This window comes from Cervus elaphus, chromosome 26 (genome assembly GCF_910594005.1).
Source record: "Cervus elaphus chromosome 26, mCerEla1.1, whole genome shotgun sequence".
NCBI classification, from domain to species: Eukaryota; Metazoa; Chordata; class Mammalia; order Artiodactyla; family Cervidae; genus Cervus; species Cervus elaphus.
This window is the reverse complement of record NC_057840.1, coordinates 42,114,845-42,140,215: the sequence shown is the minus strand read 5'-3', so window position 1 is coordinate 42,140,215 and position 25,371 is coordinate 42,114,845. Positions and strand designations below refer to the sequence as shown.

The 25,371-nt window shown below is 44.2% G+C and overlaps 1 non-coding gene and 1 pseudogene across 1 annotated transcript; both read right to left on the bottom strand.

The window, feature by feature from the left end:
• Positions 1-3,981: 3,981 nt before the first annotated feature.
• LOC122684267 lies at positions 3,982-4,977 on the bottom strand (annotated as a pseudogene).
• Positions 4,978-14,894: 9,917 nt separating this feature from the next.
• Positions 14,895-14,967, bottom strand: TRNAW-CCA. The gene has a single exon. It is a non-coding gene; the product is annotated as a tRNA-Trp (tRNA).
• Between the last annotated feature and the right edge of the window lie 10,404 nt (positions 14,968-25,371).

The following is a 25,371-nucleotide window of genomic DNA, read 5'->3' as shown; positions in this document are numbered from 1 at the left end:
AACCGTGTGTAAAATAGATAGCCAATGAGAATTTGCTGTTTGTTTTGGTTTTGATTCTACACATAAATAAGATCATCTGCTATTTGTTTTTCTCTGTCTGACATTTCACTTAGCATATCACCCTCAAGGTCCATCCATTTTGTTGCAGATGGAAAGATTTCCTTCTTTTTTATGGCTAATATTCCACTGTATTGTTGTTATTCAGTCGCTAAGTCTGTTGACTCTTGAGACTCCATGGACTGTAGCATGCCAGGCTCCCCTGTCCTTCACTGTCTTCCCCGGAGTTGGCTCAAATTCATGTCCTTTGAGTCGGTGATGCTGTCTAACCATCTCATCCTCTGTCGTCCCCTTCTCCTCCTGCCTTCAATCTTTCCCAGCACCAGGGTCTTTCCCAATGACTTGGGTCTTTATATCGGGTGGCCAAAGTATTGGAGTTTCAACTTCAGCATCAGTCCTTCCAGTGAATATTCAGGGTTGATTTCCTTTAGAATTGGCTGGTTTGATCTCCTTGCAGTCCAAGGGACTCTCAAGAGCCTTCTCCAACACCACAGTTTAAAAGCATCAATTCTTCGGCACTCAGCTTTCTTTATGGTCCAACTCTCACATTTGTACATTTATATACATGTGTGTATATATATATATATATATATATGCATGCCACATTTTAAAATCCATTCATCTATTGATGGACACATATTGTTTCAATGTCTTGGCTGTTGTAAATAACGCTGCAATGAACATGAGGGACACATGTATCTTTTTGAGTTAAGTTTTTGTTTTCTTTGGATAAATACCCAGCAGTGTACTTGCTGGATCATATGGTAGTTCTCTTTTTAGTTTTTTGAGAAGTCTCCATGGTGGCTGCACCACCTCCCCACCAAATGTGCACAAGGATTCCCTTTTATCCGCATCTTCACCAACACTTGTTATTTCTTGACTTTTTGACAGCTGCCAGTCTGACAGGTGTGAGGTGCTATCTCCCTGTGGTTCTGAGTTGCATTTCCCTGACGTGGAGCCTGATCGGGCTTTCCCGCCCTCTCCTCCATGGGAACTCCTATCAGAGTTCCTGATATGCTGACAGACCCAGTGGGTGATTTTCCTTTCCTGCCACACCAGCGGCGTTTGATGTAGTTGATCAGCCCTTTTGCTCAGAAACACTTTTTTTCTTGGCTCCTCTGTTCCCTTCCTGTAACACTGACACTGCTTCTCAGTCTCCTTTTGGGATTCTTCTGGTTTTTTGGACTTCAAATATTGAAATATCCTGCAGCCAGTCCTTAAACCTTTCTTCTCTATTTGTTCTCTTTCTTGATGAGCTCATCCCGTCTCAATGCTTTAAAATTCATTCACGTGCTAATGATTCCCCATGTTAGACCTCCAACTTAGACCTCTCCATCCAACTCCAGACTCATGAATCCACCTTGTAAATCCACAAATCTAGCTTGACTAGGGAATGTCTGATTGGCATCTCAAACAATGCATCAAAACTGAGTGCTTGATTTCTTCTTTGCCGCAAACCTGCCCTTCCTCTAGTTGTCCCATCTCTGTGAATCCATTCTTTCATTTCTTCTGCCCTCAAATCTTGGGTTTGTCCCACACTTTTAGTGTCCTTGTATTTATATTTTATAAGTTTTCATTTATAATTTTAAAATTGATTACATATTGAATGATAATATTTTAAGTATACTGGGCTAATGAAAATAGATTATAAAAATTAAATTTTCTCTTATACTACTTTTTTTTCAGAGTGCGTACTAGAAAGTATGAAATTATGCATGTGGCTTGCATTTGTGGCTCACGTTCATTTCTCTCAGAGACCAATGATGCTCTACTTGAATCTTGAGAAGGGGTGCTGGCTTATATAAGGTTAATATACAATTGGGGTTATGCAAGTATGAAAGAGGTGGGTAATGGCAGTTAGAGGGCAATTGGCAATGTTGGTTACATGGGAGCGGGTGTTTGTTGTTTTTTAAAATATATGTTAACATATATAGTGCTCAAGTATATATGCTATTTACAGTATATATCCATATCAACATAAAACACAGGTATCTATATGTGTATATAATATATGTCCTAGGGCGTATATTGTCTGGGAAGACACGTTTCTGGGGGTCAAGGGGCCCACACACTTGCTCTGTGGGGAGGAGAGGTGGGGGAGTGACTCTGGGTCACTGGAGGGTGTGCTATGGAAAAACCAAGTCTTTCAGGGACAGAAAGGGGCCTCAGGATGTGAAGGGCTGCCCTGCCCACGCGGTCACCCTGGTTTTGGAACCAGCAAACAATTGACATGTTTTGGGTGTTCTGGAATTTTGTGCAAAATGACTTCAGTTAAAAAAAAAAAAACAACCAAAAAAACCCAACCACATGGGTTCCGAATCAGTGATTGGACTCTGAACATCTGTAAGAATTCAGACACACCGCTTCCCCACTGGGTGGGTTTCCCGGGCTCAGAGGGTCCCGTGTGGCCTGGAGAAGAGGGTGAGTGGGGCTTCACCCAGTCAAGAGAATGGCCCTTCTCCCAGCTTCTCAGGGACAGCACGTGTCAGCAGATGTCTAGTCACCGAGGAGGACTCTGCCGGTCCTGCTCACTCAGAAAATACTACCCGCTGGAGAGGAGACACAGGGGTCCCCCCATTCTCTGGCTGGGGGCTGGCCTGCCATCTGCCTGTTCACCTCCTTGTGGCCCATGGGAACCTTCCTCTGATGCGCAGAACCACTCTGCCTTGCCGGCCCCGTGGGGCCCTGGATCATAACTGACCTCTGCTCCCAGCTTCCTGCTCTGAAGGGAAAGCCCTGGAAGCAGCTTCAGTTCTCAGGGTTGTCCTTGGAGCCACAGATGTCAACCAAGAGATGTCGCACTTTGGGCCCCGACAGGCTAAGCAGGCCCCGCCCCCCGAACCCACTGCCAACCACAGCCTGGGTGCAAATACATTAAATGGGAAAGCACGCCACAGTATAGTTTTCTCCATTAAGGCTCAGATAAGCTGCCTCCCAGGTCAGGTACTCATGAACGCCATGGTCCCTGGACTGAGGGGCAGGCGGGCAGGTGAGTTGGGGGCGGAGGCCTTCCACGTTCCCCCACAAGTGGGGCAGGACGACAGGGGAGCCCTGGGCTGGTCTAGTCAATTGCTGGGGAGGTGAGCTAAGGAAACCCCAGCCCAGAATGCTGGGGATGCCCCCAGCTGGGGAGAACCGAGGCTCTGCTGGCCCCAGGAGGGGCCGGGGAAAGGAGAGGACACAGGAGCTCGTGCTGCAGGCTGCTGGGTTTCCTGGGAACCCTGCGCCCCTGAGGATGAGTGCTTGTGGTGGGGGGGGTCTGGACAGGGCCCCCTTGGCAGTCTTGCTGGGAGTTGGGGCACAGGCCCTGTGGTTGGCAGGCAAGGTTCTGGGTGGCTGGGGTCCCCACCCAGCTCAGGTCCCCACCACCCTGGGCTCCCTTGGAGCCTCACCAGCATACTACCATCCACTGGCCTCCAGTCTGCAGGAACCAGCCCAGAGCTGGTGGGACCAGAGACCAGCAAACACAGGATCCAGAGCCCCCACCCTAACAAGGGCCTTCCTGGGCTCCATGAACTCTGCCCTGCTCAGCCAGCCCCCCAAGATGACATGAGAATCAGTACCCCAGTGTCTTGTAGAAGGTGTCAGCTTCCTTCAGCATCTGCCAACGCCCTGCCCCGGCCCTGGGTGAGGCCAGATGAGATGGTGGCTGGGCTTACTACTCCCTGGGCCCCAGACATCATTTTCTGGGGTGGGGGAAGAGGTGGGGGTCTCACTGGAGGATCTGGGGACTTGAGGAAGGCAGGAGGGCACGGGGAGGCCTTGGCTTGGGTTCCAGCCATTGGAGGTGTCTCCTAGGGACCCATCCTTTGGGGGCCATGGGATTGATTTTCTAGTCTTTTGAGAAATACTGCATGAGTCTTCAGGGCAGGGCTGGCCCCCAAGCCTGGGGCCACAGATGGGGAGGAACGGAAGAGGCCCTCCTTATTTTTCTGCTTGGCTGACTTTCAGGGTGCGGATGTTTTCTTCCAGCACCAGCACATGTAGGAACTTGAAGGTGCTGGTGTAGTAGTCTGGGATGTCTGCGGCGGCCAAAGGCTTGGAGATCCAGGCCACTTCGGTGTACTTGTCAAATCCCAGGGACTGTCCTCCAGTCCACACCATCTTCCAGAGCCCCCCAGATGTGCTCATAAACGGCAAATTACTAGGAAACCTCTGCTGGGTCTGCTCATCCATCACCAGGGAGATTAACCCTCGATGAGGGAGAAGGAGAAGTGGACGTGGCCACAGTCATCGCCGGAGGACGCCAGGGGGTCCTTCAGTCCACTGGAGTAGAACGTGATGTCATAAGGAGTGTGGCAACAGTGGGCGGTGTGTCAGAGTCCAGGCTGGTGACACAGATCCTGTTGCTCAGCCTGGACAGTGGGTGGATGACGGGCCTCTGGACCACCTCGGTTCAGGAAGCTGCGCGTGATGCCGAGGTTCTCAGCTGCCAGCGTCTCTCTATTGACGACGCACAGCATGGTGAACTCTGATGACAAGATGTGCGTGATGAAGGGCAGGTCCTACTCATGCACCAGGATGAAGTCCATCTGGTAGGTGGACAGCATGGACACAGAGATGTTCTGGTCGGCCAGTGGGGCGATGGCCGACTTGACGATCTCGGTCATGCCGATGGGCTGGAAACTGGAGAAGCTGCCGGTGCCGGATACCACATTGAGGGCCAGCCAGGTAACATCGGCCACACCCAGGTGTTCTGAGGAGGGCAGTTCCAGGAAGCCTCCTCATCGACAATGATGCTGTAATCCTCTGGTGTCTTGGTCAGACTGAAGAATTTGCACCTGGTCTGGAGGACAGGAAGGCAAGTTTGATCAGGCTGTAGGTGAAGAGTGGGATACTCTCTTTGACAATGCTGGCAACTTGCAGCTGAGGGAGCAGGTGTTTGGAGTGTGGGTTTTGGAGCTGAACAAGCAAGCACATCTTAGTTCCACTGCTTAGCAGCAGGTGACATTTCTGAGCCTCAGTTTCCTCATCTCTAAAATGGGGATAACAACATTTATCATGTAAGGTCATTGTGAGATTTGATAAGACGATGTTGATACAATTTAATATAGCACATAGTGAGCACAAATAATTGGCAGTTAATATCCTGAGTCTCAAGTCTTGACTGGTCCCACCTTTGGGCAGAGAATCCTTGGGTGGCATTCAATCCAAGATGCTGTTGGTACATGTTCTGAAGTTCCAGTTTCCTAAACCACAGTGTTGAATGCTCTTGGTCATCATGGAATGTTCAGTAGATATGTGATATATTAGTCCTAGGAATCAGAATTTACCAAAATTACAGGCCCCTGGAGGTGATGTCATTTTAGCAAAAAGATCCTTTGCTACAAAGGATGTCACAGTGTCTTTTGTTTGCTTTGTTTGTTGAGTCACTAAATTGTGTTCAACTCTTTGTGACCTCAAGGACTGCAGCATGTCAGGCTTCCCTGTCCTTCACTATCTCCCCAAGTTTTTGAAAACTCATGTCCATTGAGTTGATGATGCCATCCAACCATCTCATCCTCTGTCATCCCCTTCTCCTCTTGCCCTCAATCATGGTAATTGACGGTAAAATAGGACCCAAATCAAGTAGTCACAGAGATTCTCAGAAACACACCTATTGTATAAAGTAGTGATTCTCAGTGTTTTGCAAAGAGAAGGATGTTGCTTGCTACTTGTGTGATTTATCATTGTTGCTTTCCACCTTTCTTTCATTGAAATAAGCTTTTAACCTACTTTGAAAGATATACATTAATATTTTTAAAAAGTGATTGCAACTTAAAACTTGTTTTCAGCTTTAAAAGCAATATGTATTTTCAGAATTTTATGACTCTACTGTACTCCTAATGGCCTCCCTCCCATGGGGATGATGATGAATACCCTGGTGTATAAAATAAGAGCTAACTCTTCCTTGTATTCCTCCTGCTTTTAGATATGTTTCATAGTAACTTTGTCCTGTCATTTCAAGCACCAGAATCTTGTTGAATAAAGTGAGAACTAGAATAAAAGTGAATGTCATAGCAATTGGATCTTCCTTGGGAAGAATAGTTCTGTTTTTCTCCCGCAGTACTTAATCATGAATGAATGTATGATTATTCTTAAATTGTTGCCTGAAAATTGGCATGTCATTTTTCATTTGTATATGTCATCCTTCATTCAAATGGTATGCTCCTGAAGGGAAGGCTGCTAATTTTTTTTTTCAAGTGACAGGGATTTAATTCCATGGAGCTTAAGTAAGGGTTGAGATTTACTGACTCCTATAACTGGGAGAGACAGGGCTGCATTGAAGAAATCAGCCTGTGTAGCCAGGGCTTGCTCTCACGCTGCATGTCTCATCTCATATTCCCTTTGTGTTGGTTTTATTCTCTCTCATGACCAGAGTTTTCCTCTCTGTGGTAGGTGATGGGGGTGGGCAGAGGGAATGAGTGGAGGGCAGGTGACCTGGTAGCCAGCAGCTACAGACTTTCATCATCCCAGCTGTTGTATGATGAATCTGGCTGGCCTCCGTCCCTGGTTCCTGGAAGAAAACCTCAAAACTCTTGGAATTTCCCGAGTGATAGGAGTGCCTTTGTAATTCATCTGTGGGTTCTTGGACCACACCTGAGTTTATATGAGGTGACTCATTGTTGGCCCCCAGATAGTTTTAGGATGGGGCTGGCCAGGTCAGAAGGGTCAACCATGTAATTAGAGGGTTGGGGCTATGAACCAAGTAATAACAGCCCCACTTTCCATGGGCGAAAGAGAGTGGAGATCGAGTTCAATCTCATGGTCAATGGCCCCATCACATAGCTATAGAGTGAAACCCCAGTAAAAACTCTGACGAGTATGTCAATGTCCTAGAAGAGTGACTCATCCTGAGGACACATGAGCTTTGCATCTGGAACCTTCCCACATTGTGCCCCATGTGTCTCTTCATTTGGCTGGTCTTGTTTCGTATCCTTTTGCTATAATAAATCTGGATCATGTTTTCCTGAGTTCTATGAGTTATCCTAGTGAGTTATCAAACCTGAGGAGCTGGTGGGAACACCTGCATTTGCAGCAGTGGGTCAGAAGTGTGGGTAGGTTGGGCTGGTGCCTGAAGTGACGGTGGGCTGTAGAGGACAGTGCCCTTAACCTGTGAAATTTGACCTGACTCTGGGTAGCTGGGGCTTCCCAGGCGGTAAAAAAAAAATCTGCCTGCCAATGCTGGAGACATGGGTTCAATCCCCGGTTCTGGAAGATCCCCTGGAGAAGGACATGGCAACCCACTCCAGTATTCTTGCCTTGGAAATCCCATGGACAGAGGAGCCTTGTGGGCTACAGTCCATGGGATTGCAAAAGAGTCGGACATGACTGAGCAACTAGACCAGCACCTGGGTCTTTAGCGTACGAATTGCATTGCGCTAACTTTGGTGCAATTTCCAGCACTGAAGTGGAAAATTCCACACTAAGACTTTGGTTGGACAGCCTGGGTAATGTGGCCACCTTTGAAACTTTAGCTCCACATGGCTTGAGGAGGAGCAATTCTGCTGCATTGGACGGAGCAGGGAACCATGCTGGGTGACAGAAGCAGTAGTTGTCTCCCACAGCAAAAGTCTGCATAATTTTCTGACCTTAGCATTTTGCAGAGATAGTTCAGTTCAGTTCAGTTAAGCTCAGTCATGTCCAACTCTTTGCGACCCCATGAGTCGCAGCACACCAGGCCTCCCTGTCCATCACCAACTCCCAGAGTTTACTCAAACTCATGTCCATTGAGTCGGAGATGCCATCCAGCCATCTCCTCCTCTGATATCCCCCTCTCCTGCCCCCAATCCCTCCCAGCATCAGGGTCTTTTCCAATGAGTCAACTCTTCGCATGAGGTGGCCAAAGTATTGGAGTTTCAGCTTTAGCATCAGTCCTTCCAATGAACACCCAGGACTGATCTCCTTTAGGATGGACTGGTTGGATCTCCTTGCAGTCCAAGGGACTCTCGAGAGTCTTCTCCAACACCACAGTTCAAAAGCATCAATTTTTTGGTGCTCAGCTTTCTTCACAGTCCAACTGTCACAGCAGAGATAGTTAATGTTCATCAAATATTTATTTGCCCCCTTACATATGTCAGTATAACCAGAAGTGGGGTCTGACTGCTTGCTTCTCAAAAGCCAATAAAGAGGCAAGGTTGGTGGAAAGGAAAGTTTGCTTTATTTTGGATGCTGGCAACCTGTGTTGGGGGAGGACAGACTCCTGTCTGAAGGCCAACTTCCCCTCTCACTGACGATCAGGAGACAAGAATTTTTATAGGCAGAGGGAGGGGGCTACTCGCAGAAACAGCAGAGTCAGCTCTGACAGTGATCTTGAAATTCATCATTGGTGGTCTGACCAGCATCATCCTGATTATTTTAAGTCCATAATCTTTAGTTCTAGGATTGGTTTGTTCCCATTTCCTTGAGGCCAATTCTCCCAAATTGTGGCAGCTTATGTCATGGCTACCATCTGGACTTATGCAGTTAACTCCTTCCACCTGGTGGGAGATTCAGTATCTACAAGACAGCTCATATGATATGGCTCAGAATATTATCTACAACCCTTAGGGAGGAACCAAAGGTCCTTGGCTTTGATTAATAACAGCTACTGCTGCTGCTAAGTTGCTTCAGCACATGACTGTGCAACCCCATAGACGGCAGCCCACCAGGCTCCCCCGTCCCTGGGATTCTCCAGGCAGGAACACTGGAGTGGGTTGCCGTTTCTTTCTCCAATGCAGGAAAGTGAAAAGTGAAAGTGAAGTCACTCAGTCGTGTCCAACTCTTCGCGACCCCGTGGACTGCAGCCTACCAGGCTCTCCCGTCCATGGGATTTTCCAGGCAAGAGTACTGGAGTGGGTTGCCATTGCCTTCTCCACTTAATGACTAGAACTATTATTATTTAGTCTTGTTGGCCTATTTTCTTTTGTTCCTGCATTTTCTCATTTCTCCAATTAAACTTAATCTTTGGCTAAAGTTTTCCCACAGACAAAAGACAGGGTGAAGACATGGTAGGGTGGGGGTGGGGGAGGGTCCAAAGATCCCACTCCATTTCATCAGTATTCCTTACAGTTAAGTTGGGCCCTTATGACTAGTTCTGGCCAATGGACTGTGAACAGAATTATCATGAGTCAATTTCAGGAGAAGGTAATTAAAAGCCTAGAATCTTCTCCCTCTTCTTTCCTTGCTGCTCTGACCTTGGCCACTAAGTGTTCCAGTTGGCATGCCACAAGATGGAGGAAGGTACTTTTCATGTTGGTCTCTGTTGTGTTAAGTCAATAAGATTTGGGGGCTAAGGTAGACAGATTAACTCACCCCTATAGATATTAGGTCCTAATTCCGGAACCTGTAAATGGAAAGCCTACTTTCCATCATAAGTCTACTCGTAAGAGAGATAGAAGAAGAGTAGACATCCACACAGAAAAGATGACGTGACCCTGGAGGCAGATTGCAGGGATGCAGCCACAAACCAAGGGAATTTACTCTCTCACAGTTCTGGAGGCCCGAAGTCTGAAATCAGTATCACTGGGCCAAATCAAGATATCTGCAGGGTCACATTCCCCTTGACTTCTGGAGGGAATTTTTTCCTTGCCCCTTAGCTTCTGGTGGTTCCAAGAGTTTCTTCAGTGTGGCAGAATGACACCAGTCTCTGCCACTGTCTTCACACAAAGTTCTCTTCTGTGTCTTCTCCCTCATGCCTGTGTCTTCTCCCTCATGTCTGTGTCTCCCTTCTCTTCTCATAGGAACTCTTCACTGGAGTAAGGACCCATCCAGATCATCAGTGATCACCTCTTCAGCGTGAGATCCTTAATTTAATCATATCTGCAAGGACCCTTTTACCAAATAAGGTGAAATTCATATGTTCTGGGTGGACACATCTCTTGGGGGCCATCCTTTATCCTGTTACAGATACCAATGTCTTGGATAGCAAGTCTGGGACAGGTAGTGTCCCCACAACATATATTCAGTGAAAGAGTTTATTCAATGAGCAATTGCCCTTTAGCCTAAAAAACATATTTTTCAAGAAACATGAAAGCTATCTTTCTGTGTACAGGTATGAACCAATTATTGCTTTATTGAAAACATACAAGATCCAGTGTATTATTTGAGAATGTTCTTCATTAGGTTGAACATATGCCTTATCCAGTAATTGCTTTCTTGGCTTTGAAATTGGCCTAGGATGTCATCAGTATATCCAACACACCAATCCCATCTTTACCATGATGGTGAGATTGATGCCTGTTGTGAGGATGACATGCCGAGTGAAGGTTTATGACTATAAATCTCAGGCTCCAAATACATCAAAAGAGATGACAGGCATGAAATGTTTGCTTACAATGCTAAACTCAAACCAGAAATTGACTCGAAGTCATTTCCAAATATCTGAAAGTCTGAGATCCTTTGGTTCAACTGAATAAGGTTAGGATAGGCATGCTTCAGATTTTGGTGGCTTAAATTCTAAAGTAGTCTATCATTTGCTCCAAAGAAGTAGAGAAATTTAGAAAGGTGCCTAGAGGTTTGAGCTATTGTTAGGTATTTCCATTTAAAATGAAAACATTTGGAATCAAATTGGAAAACTGTAGAGAGTCTAGGGGTCTACCATGTTGAGGTTTCTACCTTTCTAGGGGATTCTGGAGACCCCGCACCATTCCTGTCTCTGCAACTGGATTGCTGTGTAAGCATGTGCTAGTGACCTAACCTCTCTGGGTCTCTCGTTTCCTCAGTAGAAGTAATGTACTGGAGTAATTGATCTGGAAGATTCCTTCCAGCTCTAAACTTCTATGGTTCTCTGAAAGGGGACCTGCTTTATGACAGACCACCCAGGTGAAAAGTTAACTCTCTGGGGCAGATCTCATCCTTGGACCCAGGAGAACAGTGGTAGGTCATTGCAATATAATCTCGAGCAAGGGCAGACCGTGAAGCAAAACCGCTGAAACAGGAACTTGGAACTGTTGTTGATTTATCTCTAAGATGTGTTTTTCCATTTTCTCTGGCAAGGTTGCTCTAAAGTAGAATCAGCTGGAAAAGTATGAGCTGGCAGGACACACATAGGCCCTTCTGCTTGGGGAAGGCTTCGGGGTCCTGGTCCCCACTGAGAACACTCTCTGTTCACCCCTTTCACCAACAGCTCTTCTGAAGGATGCCAGCTGGGGCTGTAGACCCTACAGCATCTTGCTGCAGAGACAGGGGCTTCTTCACCAGGGGCCAATCACCTTGATACCTTTCTATTCCATCAGGAAGCAGCCCTACCCCTCCCAGCAGAAAGAGTGTTTCCGCAGAGCATGTCCAGGGCAAGGGGAATGAGTCTAAGGGGAAGGCGTGCTTATGATGAACTGGACGAGGGGAAGCATTGGATGGTTTCCTACGGGTGAGAGCATACAGTCAGTTGCTTTTTGCCAAAACAATATTCCACAGCTCAAGGAATGACACAGCCTTCTAAGCCAGGCGCCTAACATGCTCAGGCCGAGATGACTTCATGTGGACAGTGACAACTGGCTTTGTCATAATAAATAGCTCTTTGCAAAAGGTCTGGCAGACTCCTGCGTTTTCTCTGCTTTATGGGTTGGAGGTATGGAAACAAGAAACAGGAGGCTTTCCTTCCTTTGAGAAATGTGTTTCAAACTTGAGAATCTTGGGAGAATTTAAAGTTAGTTTTTCAGGGATTTTTTTTTCCTTCTGATGATTGACACCCATTGGAGGGGAAGAACAAATTATCCTTATAGTGTGATCTTTCAATTTTGAAAATCTCACAAGACGATGACTAGATCGATCCCCATGAACGCAGTGGTGAATCAATGACATCTGAACGTGTCTTCTATGGGGAGTCTGGCATGGGCACTGCTCAGTGCCTGCAGGCATTTCCAGGATTGCATGCCCTCGGTGACACCCAGTCTCCAGGATACAGTAGAAAATCACTCATCTTACCAAGAAACTGATGGACTGATGCTGAAGCTGGAGCTCCGATACTTTGGCCACCTGATGCAAAGAGCTGACTCATTGGAAAAGACCCTGATGCTGGGAAAGATTGAAGGCAGGAGAAGAGGTGACAGAGGATGAGATGGTTGGATGGCATAAGCGACTCGATGGACATGAGTTTGAGCGAACTCCGGGAAATGATGACAGGGAAGGACAGGGAAGCCTGGTGTGCTGCAGTCCATGGGGTCGCAAAGAGTCGGACAAGACTGAGCGACAGAACAACAACAAAGAAAGAGGAAAATCTCCAGTTGAATGAAAAAAAAATTGACAGCTGCCAACACCAAGAGGACACGGACAAGGAAATGATCTCAGGCCAAGGGCAGTGAGTGACCTCCAGCCTGACTGCACAACGCAGTCTCCAGTGCACCACCACCGTGAGGAACCAGTGACCTGGGGCCAAGGCAATGGTTGGGGATGGGCACTTAGCGAAGGGAGGTCAGTTAGAGATGAGGAGATCACAGCCCACGCTCGGGAGGAGATTGACTGATGTGGAGCAAAGAAGAAGCTTTGACAGTCAGGTATGTTGAGAGGTTTCCTATGAGTTAGAATACAAAAATCTTGGTGTGTGTGTGTGTATGTGTGGTCACATTTTATAGTTTGTGTCTCAGATGCCTCCTCTGCAAAAAACAGCCTCACCTACTTGACTGAACTGTTAAGATTTATATATCCACACATGTAGCGCTTAGAACAAGGCCTGCTATGAAGTATTTGATGCCTACAGCTTAGCTTTTATTATTCATATGAATGAAAATGCATACTATATATCAGCTTATTACCATTTATCACACTGAGAAGTTGTTTGTGCATGATCAGTTGGTCAGTTGCATCTGACTCTGCAACCCCATGGACCGCAGTCCATCAGGATCCTCTGTCCATGGGATTCTCCAGGCAAGAATACTGGAGTGGACTGCAAGTTCCTCCTCCAAGGGATCTTCCTGACCCAGGGATCGAACCTAAGTCTCCTGTGTCTCCTGCATTGGCAGGCTGATTCTTTACCACTAAGCCACCAGCGCATACTCTAGTGTATACTCAGAGTATACTCTGTTTATCCAAGATATTTTAATCTGGAAAAGAAGAAATGATTGGCATTTGAAAGCATGCAAGGCCTTGGTAAAAGCCAACTAAGAGATGCAAGGAAAATCTTATTAGACTGAGGTTGGAGTTTGTGAGCTCAAAGGCATCCCACTTTGAGGACTTTGGTCTAACATGCTCTAGTGACTGTGGGAATGTAAATTGGCACAAGCCTTTGGAGGGCATTTTGACCCTTTTTTTTTTTTTTTTTAAAGAAAAGCCTTATATCCTTTGGCCCAGCAATTTAACTTCTAGGAATAAATCCAGATGGAATATCAAGGGTGCAAGCCATATTTCTTTACAAGGACGGTCACTGAAGCATAACATACAATAACCAGAAATGAGAAACAATGCAAATATCTAACAAGGGCGTGTTTTGTCAAAACTAGGTTATAGACATGTACAGATGATTAAGCCACCGTTACTTTTAGTAATGTTGAAGATTCCTTGAAGATGAGAGAATGTCAACAATGCATGTTAAGTGGAAAAAAGTTTACAAAACTCCGTTCAGTGTGGTTTTGGTGGAATACATCCTTTGTCCACTTGTCTTCCTTCACAGCAACGGGATGGAGGTGTTCCCACCTCACGCATTCAGCCAGCACACCCTTCCCAGTCGCCCATCACAAACAGCAGGAGGGCACAGCTGCCCCATGGCTCCCATGCCGCTGATTTCCGTAATCATCCGTGATCAAAGTGTGACAGCAAATGAATACTCAGACTGTGTCAATAGGAAATGAAACCGTTTTATTTTTCTCTTCATCCTTGATGGCTTAGAAGGATGGAACACAAATATTTCTCTTCTCCCTCCTATGTATTAGTTGCTCAGTCGTGTCCAACTCTATGCGACCCCATAGACTGTAGCTCCTCTGTCCATGGGATTTCCCAGGCAAAAATACTGGAATGGGTTGCCGTGCCCTTCTCCAGGGGAACTTCCTGACCCAGGGATCGAACCTGGGTCTCCTGAACTGCAGGCGGAATCTTTACCATCTGAGCCACCAAGGATGTAAAAAATTAAATGCTCTTTGCTCTTGAAATTAAGGCAACTTACATTTTTTGTAGGAATGGTTAAGAGGATGGATGTAGCAAGCTGTTAATAGCTACTGTGGCAAGAAAAAGAGAGAGGAAAGGGATTGAGCAAAGAAGTCATTTATTTTGGAGAAGCAGGAGTAGATATTACCTTGGAATTTAAACCAGCAGAGATCTTTAAGTTGCTGATAGCATCCTGGGAAGATGGAGGGACCCCAGAAAGTCATGGTCTTGGCATGAGAGAGGGAATATATTCTGAACCTTGCTCAAAAAGCAAAAAAGGCTGTCACAATTGTGGCACTCAAGAGTCAAGGGCCATATGTAGGAGAGAACCAGTTTCTTAGTGATTAGCTTGTGTATAACAGAGGACCCTCCCACTTTCTAGTCCCCTCTTGGAATTGCATAGATTTACACCCATTTGAGGATTTGAAATTGTCTGAGGCCGTCTTGCTGAAATCCCCGCTGAGGGAAGACTATACAGGTAGCTATGCTTTAAGCACTCCTTCAGTTTGTTCAATAAGCACAGTTTATAAAGACTTTCTATTCCTGCATTTTCTCTCTCTCTTTCTTTCTTGAAATATAGTTGGTATACAGTATTATATAAGTTACAGGTGTACAATATAGTGAGTCACAAGTTTTTTTTTTTTTTTTGAGTCACAAGCTTTAAAGATTATAAATCATTTATAGTTATTACAAAATATTGGCTTTATGCCTTGTGTTGTACAATGTATCCTTGTAGCTTATTTTGTTTATTTTTTGTAAAAGATATTTATTTGGCTGCATCAAATCTTAGTTGCAGAATCTAGTTCCCTGACCAGGGATCGAACCTGGGCCTCCTGCATTGGGAGCGTGGAGTCTTAACCACTGAACCACCAGGGAGACCCCCCTTATAGTTTACTTTATACCTAGTTGTTTGTACCTCTTAACCCCCTACACCTAGGTTGCCCTTTTCCTTCCCCGTCTCTACTGGCGACATCAGCTTGTTCTCTGTATGTGTGACAGACAGCTTATTCTTAATCACACACTATATATTTTATCTTCTCTCTCTCTTTCTTTCCCCCTCTCTCTCATCTACATGTTATACTGACCTCACTGAATGACTTGGGAGGTGTTCCTTTCTTTTCTGCAAACGTGTGTTCTCTGAAAGATCTATTGATTCAATTTCATTAATGCTGACTAGACTATTAACGTTTTTCATTTTTTCTTAACTCAGTTTTGGTAAGTTATACTTTTCTAGGAATTTGATTCTTTCAGTTCAGTTCAATTCAGTCACTCAGTCGTGTTCAACTCTTTGCAACCCCATGAACTGCAGCACGCCAGGCCTCCCCGTCCATCACAAATTCCCGGAGTCCACTCAAACCCATGTCCATCGAGTTGGTGATGTCATCCAACCATCTCAGCCTCTGTTGTCCCCTTCTCCTCCTGCCCTCAACCTTTCCCAACATCAGGGTCTTTTCAAATGACTCAGCTCTTCGCATCAGGTGGCCAAAGTATTGGAGTTTTAACTTCAGCATCAGTCCTTCCAATGAACACCCAGAACTGATCTCCTTCAGGATGGACTGGTTGGATCTCCTTGCAGTCCAAGGGACTCTTTCAGTTATGTTGTAAATTTTATTTGTACAAAATTTTTCCTAAACATTATTTTTAATATTCTGTTTTTTTTAATATCTACAATACTTGAAGCTATGTCTTAATTGTATTTGTTATTTCTCTTTTTTCTTTATCAATTGTATTCAAAGTTGGCCATTTTTTAGTCATTCCAAAGGACTGACTTTGTTCTTCTCTTTTTTATGTTTCCTTTTAGCATCATAAATTTTCCTTCTTACCTCTGTTTTCTTCTTTCTACTAAAATTGAAATTATTTTGCAATTCTTTTTCTAGATTCTGTAAATGTATGCTTATAGCAATTATTTTTGTCTTTTCTTTGTCACTAATCTAAATTTTTAAGGCCATGAATTTCCATTTAAGTTCTACTTTAGCTGCATCTTGAAAGCTTTGATACGTAGTATTTTCATTAGCATTCAGTTAAATTTTTTTTTGATTTTCATTTTGATTATTTTTGATCTGTAAATTACTTAAAAGTAATTCTTAATTTCAAATATATGGCGGTTTTAGTGGCCTCCATGCTATATTTTATAATATCTATTGACAGCATTGTTATAAAATGTGTTCCGTGTGATGCCAACTCTTTCAAATGTGTTGAAACTTGTGTAATGACACTCTGTCTAGTCAGTTTTTACAAATACTCTGAGTAGTTATTAAGTATAATATTCTGTTTATTAGGTCAAACTTTTTAATTCTTTTATTTTCAAATCTTCTATGTCTCTGATGATTTTTCTGAATGCTTAGACTCATAATTTCTGTGGGTTTTATTTGAAAATCTATTGCAATGGTGGTGTGCTGAACGCCCAGTCACTTCATTTGTGTCCGACTCTGTGATGCTATGGACTGTAGCCTGCCAGGCTCCTCTGTCCATGGGATGCTCCAGGCAAGAATACTGGAGTGGGTTGCCATGCCCTCCTCCAGGGGATCTTCCCAACCCAGGCACTCAACCCGGGTCTCTTACCTCTCCTGCATTGGCAGGCAGGTTCTTTACCACTAGCGCCACCTGGGAAGCCCGCAGTGGTGGTGAAATTATTGATTTTATATCATCCGTCAGTTTTTGCTTTATTTATTTTGAGGCCTTGTGATTAGGTGCATAATAGTTTAGAATTACTTTAATTTACTACCATATTGAATCTTTTATCATTAAGTAGTGACTCTCCATACCTATAGCAATGCCTTTTGCTTTAAAGTCCAATTTTTTTTCCCTAAAATTTCTATAACCACAATGGTTTTCCTTTGACTAATGTTCATCCACATACATATTTTTACCCTTTCCTTTTAATGCTTTTGTATTCACTTATTTTTAATGTGTTTCTTTTAAAAAATCATTTGTTAATTATTGTCTTTAACTGGAAAAATTGATCTGTTTTCATTTATTATAATTACTGACATTTTGTGTTTATTATATTGTTCTGTCATAGCTTTTCTTCCAAGGAGCAAAGGTCTTGTATTTTCATGGCTGCAATCACCATTTGCAGTGATTTTGGAGTCCAAGAAAATAAAGGCTGTCACTGTTTCCATTGTTTCACCATCTATTTGCCATGAAGTGATGGGACTGGATGCCATGATCTTCGTTTTTTGAATGTTGAGTTTTAAGCCAGCTTTTTCTCTCTCCTCTTTCACCTTCATCAGGAGGCTGTTTAGTTTCTCTTCACTTTCTGCCATTAAAGTGATGTCATCCACATATCTGACATTATCGATATTTTTCCTGGCAATCTTGATTCCAGCTTGCACGTCATCCACTCCAACATTTCACATGTACTTTGCATACAAGTTAAATAAGCAGGGTGACAATACACAGGCTTGACATAATGACTTAATTTTGAACCAGTTCGCTGCTCCGTGTCTGGTTCTAACTGCTGTTTCTTGACCTGCATATAGGTTTCCCAGGTCAGGAAGCGAGGCAGGTCAGGGGGTCAGGTATTCCCATCTTTTGAAGAATTTTCCAGTTTGTTGTGATCCACACAATCAAAGCTTTATCGTAGTCAATGAAGCAGAAGATGTTTCTCTGGAATTCACTTGCTTTTTCTATAATCCAGTGGATGTTGGCAATTTGATCTCTGGTTTCTCTGCCTTTTCTAAACCCAGCTTGTACATCTGGAAGCTCTTGGTTCACATCCTGTTGAATCCTAGCTTGAAGGATTTTGAGCATTACCTTGCTCACAAGTGAAATGAGTGCAATTGTGCGGTAGTTTGAACATTCTTTGGCATTGCCCTTCTCTGGTTTTAAATGAAAGCTGACTGAAAGCGTCCAGTCCTGTGGGCACTTAAAGGATGCTTGCTCCTTGGAAGAGAAGCAATGACAAACCTAGACAGTATATTAAAAAGCAGAGACATCATTTTGCCAACAAAGGACGGTCTAGTCAAAGCTATGGTTTTTTCAGTAGTCATGTATGGATGTGAGAGTTGGACCATAAAGAAGGCTGAGTGCCGAAAAATTTGTGCTTCTGAATTGTGATGCTGGAGAAGACTCTTGGGAGTCCCATGGACTGCAAGGAGATCAAACCAGTCAATCCTATAGGAAATCGTCCTTGAATATTCATTGGAAGGACTGGTGCTGAAGCTGAGGCTCCAATTCTTTGGCCACCTGAGATGAACAGCCAACTCATTGGAAAAGACCCTGATGCTGGGAAAGATTAAGGACAGGAAGAGAAAGGGAGCAACAGAGGATGAGGTGGGTGGATGGCATCATGGACTCAACGGACATGAATGTGAGCAAACTCCAGGAGACAGTGAAAGATAGGGAAGCCTGGCTTGCTGCAGTCCATGGGGTCACAAGAGTTGGACACAACTGAGCAACTAAACAACAGCAATATATTGTTGTAATTTTAATATTTTTAATTAAAATAATTGTAGTTTCTCCTTGTTCCACCATTTCTATGTTCCATTCTCTCTCCTTTCTTATCTTATTTTGGATTAATTGTTAAGTTTTTCTCATTTCATTTTTTCCTATGGTAGTTTAAGAGTTATGCATTTTATTATTTTCATGGCTATGATAGAAATTTAATATACATAATTTATCAAAATGTTACGTTATCAACAGTAAACCCTCTTTCCAAGTAGCATGATGTCCTTAAAATACTTCAATTTCAGTTGTTCCTTCTAACATTGTGGTATTATTACTGTGTATTTTACTTCTATTTTTAAATTGCTCCCTAGGAACATTATTATTATTATTATTGTCTTATTCTTCTTATTTTATGTATTAATGTTTTTCCATATTTACCCACATATTTTCCCCTTTCTTTGTTTTTCTTTCTGTATCTCATTCTTTCCATCTGGGATAATATCCTTTTTTCCTGAAATAAATGCTTAAGGATTTCCTTTAGTAAGGGTTTGCTGCTAGCAAACTCTCTCAGTTTTTGTTTTTCTTAAAAGATCTTTATTTTATCCTGGTCCTGGAAGGACACATGTGATGTATACAATCTTCTTTTCTTATGCAACTATGTGTCTTTCCATTAAAGTGGTCTGTAACAGATGAGGATTTAAAACCCATCTATCAGCATTGTTGTCCTCCCATGGAAACAAGGTATACCTTTATCTGGATGGTGAGTTTAGAGAAAATTGGAACCACCATTCCCCTTATACTGAAAAAATAAAAAGGCTCTCTCAAGCACCACAGAGGTGGAAATGTTCATCTCTTGATTAAAACACATAGCTCTAAAGGTCTTCTATTAAAATGCAACTTCTCACCAGTAGGAAGGAATGTTAAGGGATATTCATTATTCACTGTCAGCTTCACATGGTGAGTCAATTCATGGGCTGCTAGGTAATGTTGTCAGCTTGGAGGAAGGCCACATAGGAATCAATAGGAAAACCAGTTTTGGGTAGAAGGAAGGAAGGAAGACAGCTCTCTTTTTGCCCCAAGAAGTCAGTCCTGGAGACAATGTGGGACAATCTCGACAGGAAGCTGCTGGCAGGATGGCGCTGGTTCTTGGAGGTGGGTGGGTGGGTGGTGGAGTGTTGATCACGAGTTTCCATCTTCTTGTCAATTCCCAGCTCTGAACTCATCAGCCCATGCCTGTCGCTTCTTCCTCAGTCACAGCCTTGAGAAAATAAAGTGTCAGAAGAGAATGTTCTCCACTAAGCTGAGTTGCTGCTTCCCCCCACTGCCTCAGAATTTTATTTTACACACTTCTCCCCCTTCTTGTTCTTCCCACTTTCTCCTAGGTCTTGGCTTTTAATCAGGCTTGAGTCTCTAAACCAAAACCTGTTACTGGTACCAGTGTGATACAGTAGCCACTGTCAGAAATTTGGAAAATCCAGAAAAATCTGAAGAAGGAAAATAAACCCCCCAAATCCACTTACTATTAGAGGATAATGACCTCTATCATTTTTGTGTATTATGTTTTGAATTTTTTTGGTATGTGTGTTCTTTCTTACTCTCTTTATCTATCCTTCCCACCTCCCCACCGCCCCCACCCCCCACGCACAAAATTGGAATGAACGAAGACTAATTTTCTCATTTACTTTGTCTTCCCATTAAAATACCTTTCTTCATGTTGTTAATATATTCCTTCTGTCTTGGTGCTGCTTCCTTCCATCTTCCTTTTCCTCATAAACATCAAGTGTCTACACTCCCTGTCTACACTCTGTCTTCTCCTTCAGTCCTCACACTCTTGAAGACTGTATCCTATACCAGCAAACCGCACTCCCCATCCCCGCCAGATGTTGGCAAATGCTGTCAAAGACCTTGGCACTGGCAAATCTGGCAGACCCTTTTATTTAACCTCATTTTATGGAACTTGCAGTGACAATTGTCTCTATTGGTTACGGCCTCTTGGAAACACTCTCCTTCCTTCATGTTCATGAAAAAGTTCATCCTGCTTTTCTTTGTCTATTTCCTTCTCAGAATGCATCACCAGCTTCTTTGGGTAGCCTTCCTTGTGAAGTGCAGGTGGCCTTCACGGATCTGTCCTTGGCCTTTCCTCATTCTCCAGCCTCTGGACAATCACATCTGTACCAATGATTGCATCTCGAGTTCAGACGTTTCTCTAAACATGCAGCTCTGGATGTCTCACTGGCATGTCAGACTCAACAGGACCGTGTGAAGCAGAGCTCACACGGCATGTGGGAGGGTTTCAGGGGCCAGAATGAAAATAGCGCCCATCATTCTGGCCACCTTCTTTGCCTAGAACCCAGGCACATGGGTGCCCCTAATGCTGGGAAATGGAGTAGCTGGATGCCCAGGAGGGAATGACACTCAGCTGGGAAAGCAACCAGCTAGTGTCCATCACATCTACCTGTAAGGATCACGGTATGGCAAAACCCACCAAAAGGATGGCTTCTGAAGAGGCTACTGTTAACTGCTCAGAATGGCAAAATGGGAGCTCCTTGAAAATAGTCTTTCTGGAAAGTTTGGAGCTGACATCATTTTGGAGGTTCTGCAAAGAGAAGCCAGAAAACAAGGACAGATATTAAAAGCTACACATGAAACACGATGTGCCTGTCCATGAAGCTGTCCAAGATGAGCTCAGTGAAGGAGCATGAGGTCAGTAGGGACGCCTCCGAAGCATCCAGATGCTCGGCACAGAGACTTTCAGTGCTGTTTCGGGAGGACACTGGGACAGCTGAGGCAATGCTTTGGGCCCGCTTTCATTTCACACTGTTCTTTTTTTTCCATTTCAGTTGCAAGTTTGAAAATGTTTTATGCTTTGAGATTTCTGGTCATTTTCAAAGATAGCTGAAGTATTTCAGTTCTGTTTTTACTCTTGATCCCTCTCCTTAACCCTCCCAATCTTTATATTCTCCCATCTTTTATTGCCAAGTATTTTTTAGAAGGGAAATCTTTCTAAAAGGATTGAAGTGAAAGTCGCTTAGTTGTGTCCAACTCTTTGTAACCCCATGGACTATACAGTCCATAGGATTCTCCAGGACAGAATTCTGGAGTGGGTACCCTTTCCCTTCTCCAGGGGATCTTCCCAAGATACAGATCAAACCCAGGTCTCCCGCATTGCAGGCAGATTCTTTACCAGCTGAGCCACTTGGGAAGCCTGAAATCCCTGATAGCTCAGCGGTAAAGAATCTGCCTGCCATGTAGGAGACACAGGTTCGATCCTTGGGTCAGGAAGATTCCCTGGAGAAGGAAATGGAAGTCCACTCCGGTATTCTTGACTGGGAAATCCCATGGACAGAGGATCCTGGCAGGCTACAGTCCATGAGTCCATGGTGTTGTAAGAGTTGGTCATGACTAAACCACCAGCACCATCTTCTAGAAGGCATGGCTTCAGAAGATGAAGGAGGCCGAACACTAGCACAGACTGAGTGCGGTCCTTTCTGTGATCACTCTGCCTGAGCTACTACCTATTCTCTGCCTACAAAGTGTGAGATATCAGTCCCATCAGAGCAAAGAATGGGCTTGCCAGATAGAAGGAGCATCCTTAGAACACCTGTGGACATTTCCTTACTTGCAAAGCAAGGACGGAGGTGAAAATGAATCATTCTTACCAACCATCCTTCTCCTTATAAAGATGCTTAGTGAAAATTGTCTTTCAATTTTCTGGCCAGTAAGTTTCCACGTATACTAAATAATCATCTTTATAAGTCTACATTGATTTATCCATAACCAAGTCTCCTTTCTCCCCATTTTGATTCTCCCAAACTGCTACCATCTCTTAACTGTTTTGTCTGCTTTTTAGTTTCTTGTGAGGTACCACTCCTGGGGTAATTAGAAATATCACCCTTTAAGCCAGACCACTAGCAAATCTGAGCTCTGCCGCTTACCAGCTGTGTGATGGTGGTAAGTTCTTTAACATCCCTTCATCCCAGTTTCCTCATCTATAAAATAAGGAAAATAAATGATAAGACCTGTCCAAAAGATGGGTATGAGGATTAACTGAGTTAACTTTTGTAAAGCTCTTCGGGCAGTGCCTAGTGTGTATTTAGCTTCTGTTATTATCATTATTTTAATCTATTCAGGAAGCCAGGGTCAGAATGTTGAGGCTATAAATTTTCTTGCTAATCATCTTCAGTGGCTCTGCATTGCCAAAGCAAGTGTGAAAGTCATTCAGGGTTCTTCATGATCAGACCAGGATGCCCCTTCCAGCACATTCTCTTACTCATCAGAATCAGCTACAAGTTTATCCTCCACCCACACCAGTCTCTTTCTGCCTCTCCACGGTAGTAGGTGACATTCTCTTTGCCTGGAGTTTTCTCTTTCTAGATGGAAGTCTCACTTCCGGCAGGCTGCTTCCCTCTTATCCTGGGCAGATTATGACTTACCCATGGCTGTCAACTGGGGCTTCTCCCCAGCTCCCTGCACCCCTGTAACTACCTGGGGGAGAGGGCAGGTGTGTGCTGATGAGCTGGTGGCCCAGTGAGCAGAGCAGGAAGGCATCTGTTCCCAACTGGACACTCAGATGTGCTCATGGCTAATCCTTACACTTCCAAGAAATGACATTCCCTCATGTATAAAATGACTAGCCAAGACATTATCTGTCCCTTTTCTCAGAGTCACTAAAAGGTTTGAATGATGTCAATGGCAAGAACATTTTGTGAGAAGAATAATGAGCTTTGCAAATATACAAAATATCATTCATCATTATTCTGATAGACAGGATTGAGTGGAAAGAGCACGCCCGAGACTTTGATTTGTTACAGACAAAATCAGCACCAGCTTGAGTGTCTACCCTGTGTTATGGTCTTATTTAATTTTTACGACCTCTGAGTCAGGGCTCAGAGAGGTATGGGAATTTGCCCAAGTTCCCATGGTTGGCTGGCAATGGACTCACAACTGAGACTACAGATTGAATCCAGATCCTTCTGGCTCCGAAACCTGGGTTCTTCACGGTGACTTCCTGCTTCCAGACCCCACGAGTGATGTCAGTAGCGTGAGTGCATAGAACTTGGAGCTGCATCTCTGGAGCAGAGGCTTTTCATCATGAACAGCATCTGACTCATCCGCGGAAGCTTCTCCAAAACACAATTACCCAAAAGCAGCCCCAGAGATTGGATCCATTAGACCTGGGAAGGGCCAAGGTCTCTGAATTTTGAAAAAATTTCCCAAGAGGTCCAACCATTCACACCTGTTAAAAACCCCTACCCTTAAAGCTTCATCAGTTGAGTGCAAGCAGCATGCTAGTCTTTGCTTAAGCCTGGGGCACAGATATAAGGAAGTCTGACTCTTGCCCTTAAGACCTTAGGTTCTAGAGGAGAATTGAGTGTGTTGACTCTGCCACACACAGCAATCTGTGCTAACGACACTTGCGAGCAGCACTAGGAGACTGGAGCAGCGAACGGCAGACCCACTGGGAGCCCAGGGAGGCTTCTCAAGGAAGCTGACAGCGGAGCAGAGGCTCGAAGGACGTGGGTGTGTTTATCAGTCGGAATCAGCTGGCCTTTGTCAAGCATGCAGTTCAGTTCAGATTTTGCTACTGGAAAGAGCACTCTGGGATTTCAAGAAGGATAGGTTGGAGAAGGAAAAACAGACCCACAGCAAGTCAGCCTCCCGGTCCCAAACGACCTTCACCTGCAGTCCAGGTCAGCTCTCCCATTCACACTGGACCCCTTGGCATCAGGGTCTGCGCCCCAGGTCAGCTTGGGCTTTCCTTTCCTGGCATTCTCTCTTCTTTCCTATATCCTCCTTCCTCCCCTCTGATGGCAACTGCTCCTCATTTTTACCATCCTTTCCCGGCCCTACACCTCACAGTTCACAGCTCCTTCTCTGACCTTGCTTGCCTCACCACACAGCCTGGAAGGAACCCTTTGATAGTCACTGGCAATGACATGCTGGCTAATGTGGTTCCTTTGCCCAAATACAGAGAAGAGTTTTTTTTTTTAAATTTTAAAAATTGAACTTTTAATTTTATATTGGAGTGTGGCTGGTTAGCAATGTGGTGATAGTTTCAGGTGGACAGCAAAGAGACTCAGCCATACGTATGCACGTATCCATCCTCTCCCAAACTCCCCTCCCACCCTGGCTGCCATATAACATTGAACAGAGGACCCTGTGCTACACAGTAGATCCTTGTTGGTTATCCATCCTGCATATAGCAGTGTGTACATGTCCATCCCAAACATAAATGAATCACCTTAGAAGCATTATTTCAAGTATTTTATGTAAGAAACATGGTTAGACCGTTCTTGCCTGGAAGACAAACATCTGTCATATCCTCTAGTTGCTTTCTCACCATTGACTCTTTTATGATTATGATTATTTTATTTTCTCAAGGTATAATTGACATACAACATAATGATCCAATATTGGTATATATTGTGGAATGATCACCATGATAAGTCTAGATAATATCTATCATCGTACAAAGTTACAGAACTTTTTTCTTGTGATGAGAACTTTTACAACCTGTTCCCTTAGCAACTTTCAAATATGCAACACAGTATTATTAATTATTATTAAATAATAATTAATTAGGGCCTTTCCAGGTCACTCAGTGGTAAAGAATCTGCTTGCCAATGCAGGAGGATGTAGGAGACACAAGTTCAATTCCTGATTGGGAAGATCCCCTGGAGAAGGAAATGGCAACCCACTCTAGTATTCCTGCCTGGAGAATCCCATGGACAGAGGAGCCTGGTGGGCTGCAATCCATGGATTCACTAAGAGCTGGACACCACTGAGCACACATGCATGCACACACATTATTTACAGTCATCATGCTGTATGTTTCATCACCACCCACAGACCCTTCTCCCATCTCCTCCAGGCTTCACACATGCTCACCTC